General features: G+C 39.1%; 1 pseudogene; it reads left to right on the plus strand.

The window, feature by feature from the left end:
- The first annotated feature begins 372 nt into the window (after window positions 1-372).
- On the plus strand, window positions 373-2,327 carry LOC114037731 (annotated as a pseudogene).
- The last annotated feature ends 9,075 nt before the right edge of the window (window positions 2,328-11,402 follow it).

Below are 11,402 nucleotides of genomic sequence, written 5' to 3' on the forward strand. Positions count from 1 at the left end.
ACCCTAGACCAATTGCCAATGGGGGTCTTCTCCAGTCTCTGTCCTAATCCAATTTCCTTTGAAGAAATCAAAATCCATTGTTTTTCAAAGGCCCATGACACTACTCTCACCTCATAAGACACAATCTATAACCCATAGCAGCGGTGACAACTGAAATGAACGCAACAATAGGCATTGTCTGATGCAGAGAACTGGATGGAAAAATAATTACAGAAAGGGATGCTCTTCCAAACCCTTAGATGGATCCATCTTTTCCCCAGATTTAAAGACAAACCTGACCATTGGCCTGAAGGAGATCAGAAGTGGAAAGAACAAAAACCAAAACAAAAGAAGGGGAGATGAAGACATTGGTAACTTGATAAAGAGAGACCGATGGTAGAAAGCATGGTGTGTGTCGGTGGGAGAGGGGAGAGATTTTTGAGTGAAACAGCATCACAGGTGACATTATACAAGCAAGGGAGAGTCCAGAAAAGCTGAGCTACAAAGACAACCTCACAGCAGATTGGAGAGATAGTCCCCTTGGAATAAAATAATCCCACAATCATCATTCCTCTGGAGCACAGAAAAAAACTGACTGAACAACCCTTAGCCCTGCCAGGTTCTAGTCAGGTGGCATTGTAAATGATTTCTTGCCTTAATCAGAAAAATAAAAATGACAGAACAGAGACCTTTGCTTGGGGCATATTTGATGTTGGGATATTGCCCTACCTGTAATGATTTTGGTTTGGCAAATGACCATATAGTAGGGATGAGACAGAGCAAAGAAACTGCAAAGGACACTAGACTGAGAATGTGGAGACTGGGTTTGAGCCCTGGTTCTGCCACTAATTCTCAAGTGATGTTAAACATGGGCTCAATTGATATTTATTAAGTGATTGATTAAAAGTATAAGGACATGAGAAGCAGGATAGAATTAAAGGGAAGATGAAGACAAGAATTGAGTAAATAACTGTCTTTCCTATCTATTAGTGCTATTGGTTATGAGTTGAAAACTAAACAAAACCACAAACACAAATATTAAAAGGGCAGGATATTTACAAGGTTATATTGGGTTAGGTTAATCCTGCTTCTAATTAGCCACTGCTACCATTAATTAGCTTGGACTAATCATTTCAACTCTCTTAGACCTCAGTTTTTTGATCTCTAAAATGGGCATAATCATATCATGTCTGTCAGCTTCCATCTGGAGTGTTGTGCTCAGTTCTGAGTACCATGTTTTAGAATGAATGCTGACAAATTGGAACAAGTCCAGAAGAGGATGGCCAGGTCTATGATGGGACCTAAAATCATGACATAAAAGGATAAATTGAAGGCACTCGGGATTATTTTGCCAGGAAAAGATGATGACGATGATGACGAAGAGGACAATGATGATGATAGCTAGCATTTATATAGTGCTTTAAGTCTTACAAAGTGTTTTACATATATTATCTCATTGGATCCTCACAAAAGCCAGGTGAGGTAGGTGTTATTATTATTCTCATTTTACAGATAAGGAAACTGAGAGAAGTTAAGTAATTTGTCTAGGATCACACAGCTAGTAAGTTTCCAAAACAAGTCTTGAGCCAAGCCTATGCTAACTCCAAGTCTAACACTCTATCCCTATTGCCACCTAGAAGAGATGGCTGTTGTCTTCCTGCATTCAAATGCTCAGTGGGGAAAGAACTATTTGCTCTTTTCTACTTGGCCCCTCCCATCAGAGCTAGGGGCAAAGGATGAAAATGGTAGAAAGGAAGATTTCAGGCTGTTGTTAAGGAATAAGCTTCTTGACAGTTAGCATGGTTCAAAAGTGGGATGGGCTGACTTATTGAATCTTAGCTCTTCTCTCTCCCACCACCTTAAAATTGAGTTTACAAGGCCCCCACGAGCTTTTCCTGACAGCAGACAAGGTGGTGGGAGTGGAGCAGAAGAAGAAACAAACATCCCGGGAATTCACCTGCCGCGGCGTGGACCTGGATCAGCTGCTGGACATGTCCTAGGAACAGCTCATGCAGCTGTACAGTGCTCGGCAGCGGCGGCCACTCAACAGGGGTCTGCGGCGCAAACAGCATTCCCTGCTGAAGCGCCTGAGGAAGGCCAAGAAGGAGGCAGCCCCCATGGAAAAGCCTGAGGTTGTAAAGACACACCTTCGGGACGTGATCATTCTGCCAGAGATGGTGGGAAGTATGGTGGGCGTCTATAACGGCAAGACCTTCAATCAGGTAGAAATGAAGCCCGAGATGATTGGACACTACCTGGGCGAAATCTCTGTCACCTACAAGCCTGTGAAACACGGCCGGCCGGGTATTGGAGCCACCCACTCTTCTTGTTTCATCCCTCTCAAGTAACCCAGATCCTAACAATAAAAATAAGAAGCTTCTTAGTGAAACAAACAAACAAACAAACAAAACAAAAACAAACAAAACAACAACAAGGCCCCCACGAAGGTCTTGTTCAGGTAACGATTGGATGGGATGGTAACCCTGAGATTCCTTCCAACTCCGAGATTCCATGTTTGAATACTTACCCACTCTGCCTCACAGGTTAAGGAGTTTAAAGCTCTACAAAAGTAAGATAGCATTCTTGTTATTATATGGGGATGTGGCAAATAAATACCCAAGCAACATAATTCATAGATCTCATTTTTCTTTATTGCTAAGATAAAGGGATTATACTATATTCAATGCAAAGTAATTTCAAGAGATAGAGGCAGGGGTATACTGGTAAAAGTTCAACAATGAGATCTCTGGGGGAGGAAACATATATTATAATATATATTATGTAATATGTAAAATATAATATATAAAATATTATGTAATATAAAAATAAAATGTAATATAAAAATGTAATATATAAAATTAAAAAGTGTGTCCTGTACAACATACTTTTCAGTTTAATCTGAATTATTAACCTTTTTTCCATCACTTTCTTAAGTCCTGAAAATCAGCAAAATGACACTTCAAGTACTGATTTGTAGCATTTGCCAGTTACTGAAGTGGAATAAATATTTACCAATTTAACAATCACCTCTCTGGAGCAGGTTTGAGCCACGGCCGACTAACTCTTAGGTAGGGTGTACTCCCTACTAACAACTTTGGGAAATCAGGAATGGTGACTTCACATAGAAGTAGTCACCTGAGAGGTTTTTTGAAGGAAGTTGGGGATTTGGACAGGGAAAAACAAGTATTTTCCAGGCATGGAGCTTGTGCAAAATCAGAGGTGGGATATGGAATGTCACCTGCAGAGTGTACCTAGTACTATTTTCACCGGAAAGAGAGTGCCTTAAGGGAGCTAATATGAAACAACACCTGAAAGTAGACAATACCGAGAGCGTGGAGGGCTTTAAATGTCAGGTTGAGAAGTTGGAATCTTATCCTAGTGGCAGTAGTTGATATTGGAAATCTCTTCTAGTTCCAGCTTGAATCCTAGGACTGTATGACAAAAACCAGAGCTGACACCAGGCAAAATCCTATTGGAGTCAGTAACCCTGGGGGCCAGCATCTATTTGCCCCTGCCTCCCCCAACCCCACCCCGCTCCTGCCATGTTTGGTGGCTACTTACCCATCAACTCAATACTTCCTTTGCTCAAGGCCTGTCAGCAGATCCCTTTACACCTCAGAATGAATGAGGTGTAACTCAGAACACCAATCACAAAATTTAGGGTAATGCATGTCAGCAGTTATCTAGAAGTCCTGCAGGGACTTTTTGAAAGCGAAGCTTTCACTGAACCAGTTGTAGGACCTTATGGCAATCTATAGATATCATCCCATTATCAAGAGCCTATGTAACCTTTAGAAAGTAATAATGATAATAATATCCATTTGATATTTATATTCAAGATAACTTCATTTTGGGCCTGTGCTTTTATCAGTGTACTAAACTTCCAGCATGGAAACCCCCTGACTTCTCCTACTGATGTAGATCAGTAACCCATCTATAACAGACTTAACTAGGGCAATGAGAAGTTCAGTGATATGACTAGATTCATACAACTAATGTATGTCAGAGGCAGGATCTGACCCTGGATCTTCTTCACTGCAAGGCTGGTTCTCTATACTATACTATGGACTGACTTTCTATGACGTGGATACCAGAATGATACACTCATTGCCCCTTTAAAGTAGTGAGGTATTCAAGCAGAGATTGGATGACCATTTGTTGAGAATTCTATAGAAGAGAATTCTGCACTGAGAAGTCCCTTCCAACTCTAAATTTCAATGACTATGGTGGGAAATATGTTCTAGGGCCTTCCCTTATCCTTTCTCCATACACAAGTCAATAGACAGATTTCACAGTCTTGCAACCAGGATTTCCATGGTAAGTCATCTCTACCACCAGGGTTCTGCCAAAGAAGAAAGTAGAGACAGTTTAAAACCCGAAACCCTCTCTTGGGGAAAATAAAATGAAATGTCATGCATTTATAATGGCCTTGGGAATCTCTAGGTGGTTCTGTGGCCTGTCTCCTCCAACGTGGGGCTAAGAATCTGCCTGGTACTGCCATTTTTGTTCTGGAGACTTCTCCTGCCTATTCAGCCTATATATCAATTTCATTGCAAGGCGTGGAATTGTGGCTAAGAGGGCACTTGAAGCACTGTGAAATGGGATAAATCCAGACTGATTCAGGCTTGCTCCGCTTTGTGACACCTGCCTATCTGTTTCACTCATGCGGTGACACAACTGTCTGGGAATTTGGCTCTGCTCTCATTTTTACAATAGTGCCAATCTCCCCAAAGCTGGGGAGAAGCTGAGATTTTTATTCCCCTCTCCACATGTGCCCCTTGTCTGTGTAGAGCTTTGTCATCCAATCACTGAGTCTCAGAAAAGTTATCCTGAAATTAGGCTTGGTGGCTGAAGTAAGGGAAACTGTAAGAAGGGTCTTTTGGTAACAGAGGTCATTAAAAATATTCTATTCCCAAATATCTGAGTGTCAATCCTGAGGAAAGGAGTTTCCATTACTTCCTTTGAAGCCCTTTTCTATGTTTAACAGCCAATGAAATTGTGATGTTCTTTCTTTCAGCTAACTTAAATACTTCCTACTGTAACTTTGAAACATTCATTCTTGCCATGCCTCAATGTGAAGGAAGAGTTTATCTCTACAGTCTACATGATATTGTATGGCCAGGAACATAATTCTAAGTCATTCAACAGTTCAATTTGGAAACATTGATGAAGGATTCATCATGCCCTATACTAAGTGCTAGAGATACAAAGATAAAAATGATGCAAATCTTGCCCTCAAGGAGCTTACATTCTATTTTGGGAAAATGATGTATACACATAGATGAAAAGCAAAATATATACAAAATAATATTGGGTAGACCCTAATAACTCAGGGAATCAGGAAAGGTCTCTTAACGGAAGCCCATGAGTTATATTTTAAAAGGAGATAAGAAGAACAAGAGACAGGGGTGAGGAGAGAGCATTCTGGGCATGGGATAGCTTGAACAGAGACATAGAAATAGGAAATGGATTCTCTTTTTATAACGTCTTCTTTTTCTGGATAATCTTGTTAGCTCTCATGGGTTCTACCATCACCTACACAGAGCTTAAATCTATATATCTTTATATATATCCTTATCTCTCTTGGGCTCCATTCCAATACTTCCAATTGCTTGCTGGGCCTCTCTTTTTGGATGTTCCATAGGCATTTCATGCTCAATATATTTAAAACTGAACTCATTATCTTTCCCCCTATACCCACCTCTCCTTCTAATTTCCTTATTTCAGCTGAGGGTGTCACAATCATTCCAGCTACTCAGGTATAAAATCTAGGAATCATTCTGGACTCCTGACTCTCCCTATTTTTCCTGCTCTTCCCTCCCCCACCCCACATACAATCAGCTGCCAAGTCTTTCAGAATCTTCCACAAACATTTTTTGCATCCAAACCCTCCTCTATACTCATATCACAACCACCCTAGGTCAGGCCTTCATCATTTCTCTAAAATATGTGTATGTGTATGTGTATATGTATATATGTATATATATATATACACAAACGTATATGTACATATCTCTACATAGAGATATGTATGTGTATATATATCACACATATGTATACACACACATATATATATACACATACGTGTGTGTATATGTATGTATACAACTTAATGGACACTAATGTCAGACTGAAAAGTTTGTATCTTATCCTAGAGGCAGTAGTTGGTATTAGAGATCTCTTCTAGTTCCAATTTGAATCTTAGGACCTTATGACAAAAACTAGAGCCAACACCAGGCAAAATCTTGCTAGAGTCAATACCCCAGGGGACACTAAAAAATGTTGGGGAATAGAAGTTTTAAAATCTCCCATTTGGAAGCAGTTTATAATTATGTGAGGGCCTCCTAATCTTTTCAGTAATTATATCTATCAAGGGCAAGAGTCACAAGTGATATGATCTGTCAAAGATACACATGGCTGGAAGATTTTTTCAAGTGACAAGAGATTGAATTCAGTCATGAAGAATCAGATAAGCAATTCTGAGGCCCAAACTATAGAACATATCTATCAACTCTCAAATCTCCTTGGTGATGTATATACTCATAATCTTGACACCTATTGAATATAGGGCCTGACAACCATAGACCATAAAAGACTCCCTTCAAAGTGCAGATGATTCATAACAAGGTACAGAGCATAGTAAGGCAGCTGGGTGGCAGATAGAGCTCTGGCCCTGGAGTCAGGAAGACCTGAGTTCAAATCTGGCATTAGACACTTATAGCTGTGTGACCCAAGGCAAGTCACTCAACCCTGTTTGCCTCAATTAATTCATCTGTAAAATGAACTGGAGAAGGAAATGGCAAACCACTCCAGTGTCTTTGCCAAGAACACTTCAAACGGCATCAAAAGGAGTTGGACACTACTAAAATGACTGAACAACTACAATAAACCCAGCATAGTGCCTGGCATGGAGTAGGTACTTAATACATGTTTATTGATTGATTACAAGGTGCTGACTAACTTCCAGAGGTTTAGCATTCAGGGTCACACATTATACCACCAGAGAGGAGGAGAAGGAAAATAAATTCCCAAGGCCATCAGAGCAGAGCTATTACAAGTTTCTTAAAATGTTCTCTTGGAGACAGAATGGTATGGTGGAAAATGGATTAATCTGGAGTCAGAGGACTTGAGTTAGAATCCCAGCTCTTATTTTTATGACCTGGGGAAGGCACTTAATGTCTCTGGGCTGCATTTCTTCATCTGTAAAATTAAGTTATTAGACTAGATTCCTGGTGAGGTCATTTCCAACTCTAAATCTATGATCCTTTGATCCTAACCTGTGACAATGGAATGGAATTGCTCTGACCAGATTATCCCACCCGTGAGGAAAAGACAAAGCTGGTTTAAATATCTCTGTGTCTTGTGTAGACTAAATGAGGTTTATATCTGGGCAGCTGACACAGTAGATAGCTGGGTAGCTGACACTGAAGACCTGAATTCTAATCTAGTCTCAGATACCAGCTGTGTGACCCTGGGCAAGTCACTTAACTTCTGTTTGTCCCACTTTCCTCATCTATAAAATGGGGATAATAATAGCACTTATCTCCCAGGGTTGTTGTGAAAATCAGATGAGATAATAATTGTAAAGTGCCTAGCACAGTTCCTGGCACATAGCAAGCAAAATATAAATGTTAGCTATTATTATCGTTATTGTTATTGCAGTTGTTGTTATTATTTTTATTTCCAGTACAAAACCTTAGATAATCAGCTCTGCCTTTAGGCTCATTGTGAACACCTGATCCTCATCAGCTCCAGCTGAGCTTCTATGGTAAGTAACCACAACAGTTACCTGTTGCTGACAATACAAAGACCTCTGAATCCATGGCATTTGGGAATCACAAGACTTGAATTTGTATCCTGGTTCTAGTGTTTACCAAGTTTTTTTTTTTTTTTTTTTTAACGTTTCAAGATTTCAGTTTCTCATCTGTAAGAGACTGGGAATGAGTCTTGGAACTGACAATGTCTAAGATGCCTCCAACTCTCAATCTTATGCTATTGGTTAGTGGCTCAGTGGCCCTCAAGCCCAACCTAGCATAAAAGCAAAGAGAGGAAAAAAGCATCTCCCTCAGCAACAAAACTCATCTCTGGTATCACCTCCTCACCAATGCTGCTCTTTAATTTTTTTTCTTTTACCCTCCCGAACTATGGACCTTTCTTGCCTAGATTCCCTCCCCCCTCTCTGGTTCTTCTTTCCCCCTTTTCTGAGTTACTTCAACTGCATGGGCCCAGGGTCCCTGCCACTGTGCAGCTTGCTAGACATATTCCTTGTCCTGGTATCCATTGGCTAACTCAAACCTATTCCCCAGGGCTCTTTAAAAATTGCTGAAGGTGTTTCCGAGATCACATCAGCAAGTTCTTTCAGGATCCCATGTTCTCATATGACAAATTGCCTCTATAGAGTTCATGTCTTTGTTTCTTCACAATTAAGAATAAGAGCAATGTACACAAAAGACTACAGTGAATGACAGATCCACTTACGCTAATGGGGTTTAGATGAGTTTTGGCTGGCTGTTCAACAGCTAATGTATGAGTGCTACAACTCCTATGCAGAAACTGGCCCTTTTGTACATTGGCACACTCGAGTACAAAGAAAACCTTAAGGGAAATGGTAAAACAATGAAGTCAATTAAAGAAAACACCTATTATTAAGTACAAAAAATAATTGTTATTTAAAACAGTTGACCATTTTTTAACTCAATGAAAGTTTTTTTATTGATTTCAATGATTTGTTTTCTCATTGTTAACTCAGTGAGATAAACCCACTGTGTTTAAAATTAACTCATTTTGGAGCTTGCACTTTTTAAATGTAATAAGAATAATTTCAAAATTAGCTTCAATGTTTTTTAAAGCAATGAGTCACAACTTTCTGTATTTAGACATGTTCTATACACCACTGATTAATGGTTTATTTGATGGGACCTCCATCATGACAGCCACGATTATACTTGATGTTTTTTTTTCTCCAAATTGGTAGACTCTGCCAGGTTTTTATTCTATTACTGTGACCTTTGAGGTTAACTCTTTACCTCAATGAAGCATCAGAATGGAACTTTAGTGGCAAAGATATAGATATCAATGCAAAATTATCCCCTATGTCTCAATTCTAAGCAAGCTAATGCCAACTTTACACAATAAGCTTAATATTAGGCAGAGAGTTGTGACTAATATGAAATGTTACAGGGAAATATAGTGAGGTTCACTAAGTAGGGTCAGACAGCCGTTTCATGTGGAATTCTAACAATTAGATGCTTTGGGTGTATAGTGTTGCAAATTTTGGTTAGAGCCTCAAAGACTTACTGCCGGGCAGACCTCTGTTAAAATTAGCTAACACCCATTGGCAATAACTATAGTTTGCACTTTTTAGCCTTTTTATGGTTTCTCTCATCCTTATTACAGCAGCTATACTTTGTAACCCTCCCTATCTGACAAAATGCTACATATGTGTTTGCTTTAGGAACCAGCTTAAGCTTCATTCTTCGACTGTTTTCCTGAAACACTTTAGATTTGAGGTTACAGTGCAAGCTTGGCAAGTGGCATTACTACCACATAAAATATTTATTAGGAGTTGTAAATAAATTCCTGGATATTGACATTCCTATAAACAGTGGTGGTAGTGGTAGTGGGGAAGGTTGTGTCCTGCAAAGCAGTAAGTGTGAACAGGTCCTTCAGGTGCTTTCTGCTATGAATTCCTCCTGTGTAGGTGAAACCCTTTGATCAAGAATAAAAAATTCAAAAGAGGAGAAAAAAAGAACAAGCCCATATTCTCTTGGGCTATTGTGTAAACCTGGACTTGTTGAGGTTTGGAATTTGTTCTCAATGTCCTAGTATTGCTAATAAAAGACTTTTCTGACTTCTGTTTTGTTAGTGTTGTTGCTTTTGTTGTTTTTAATTTATACTGATTCCCATAGAATTGATAGTCATGATAATGCCACTGTTGACATTTCTGGGAATAAATTTCTTGTAGAAGATACCTCTTCATTCCCTAGACAGAGGCTCTTATGTTTCCAATACCTTTCCACACTGGTAATCTTTGAGAAGTGGTTCTCTTAATGGTGGAGAAGGCAGTGAAATGAAGGAAATTGAAGGAATGAGACTAGAAGGCTATAATACAAGAAAATGGGGGTTATTTATTGAAAATGAGAGATCAGAAGACAAACAAAGGAGAAAACAAAGAAGAAAAAGAAGTTGGGCTCCATATGTTCTAGTAAAGCCCTATTCATAGGGAGAGGGAAGACAAATATAAAAGCATTCAGGAAAGAGGTTGTGCTGAGGCCAAAGAAACACCTTTTCTGAGGGTTTTTTATACCAACTCAGACATGGATATTAAAAGACCCACAGACACCTACTCAAAGAAGAGAGATTTCAAAAAATGGAAAAAGTCTGAGCAGTAATGAAGAGACAGGTCAGTGAGAGGTTTGAACCACAGAAAATCAGTAGCAGCTTTTCTTAAATACTCTTTGCTTACTTTAAAAAAATAAGTCAATCCATTCTCTCAGACAGTCTTTTGGTGCAAGCACACACACACACACATCTGTAACAAAGTATACATACTTTGGATAAGTACAGACAACTAGCTAATGTCTAATAATGATCAGAAAGTTAGTAGCTGTGCATAAATTGACTCTGAAAAAATGAGGTTTGCTTATTTAACAGATGGATTCAGGCCTCATAGATGATGTTATTGTATGGGCAACAAACTGAACTCAGACACAATTTGTCACTTTGCCTGATCCCCAAAACATTTTGTCCTATAGGTATCCCCTAAAGGAAAGAGCAGTCAGTCAATAAACATTTATTAAGTGCCTACCATGTGCCAGGTACTGTGCTAACCCCTGAGAATATAAAGAAAGGCAAAAGATAGTCTCTACTCCCAAAGGGCCCATAATCTAATGGAATTGACAGCAAACAACTATGCACAGACAAGATACATGTAGGTTAAATTGGAGAATATAAATAGAGGTAGGACACTAACATTAAGGGGGATCAGGAAATAGGAATCATTCCTTATAACTGAATAAATGTATGTTTAACCCATTGAAGTCTGAACCAGTCCTAGAATGAAATTCAGTTCATCCCTAACCATGTAGAACCTGAAGAATATTGTATTATATAGCTTACCTTCCTTACAACATGTTTATATATGTGACATTAGGCTGCCATTAAAGGTTATCTTGGAGGGAAAAAGTAATATTGTCATCATCATCCTCATCATCATGAATTTAGAGGTAGAAGAGAGATTTTAAGCTTCAGCTAAGAGTTAAAAAAAAAAGGGTGAAGAGCAGCCTGAGAATGATGTGTGTTAGGGAACAGGGATAGTTCTATCTACTTTGCCTTGATAATGGTGGGAAGGGTTGTAAACTGTTACATTTTTTTTCTTTCTTTCTTTCTTTTTTTTGCTGTCCAGATGCATAGATATGTATATT

The sequence above is a fragment of the Vombatus ursinus genome, unplaced genomic scaffold (assembly GCF_900497805.2).
Source record: "Vombatus ursinus unplaced genomic scaffold, bare-nosed wombat genome assembly UNPS02010548.1, whole genome shotgun sequence".
In the NCBI taxonomy this organism is placed as follows: domain Eukaryota; kingdom Metazoa; phylum Chordata; class Mammalia; order Diprotodontia; family Vombatidae; genus Vombatus; species Vombatus ursinus.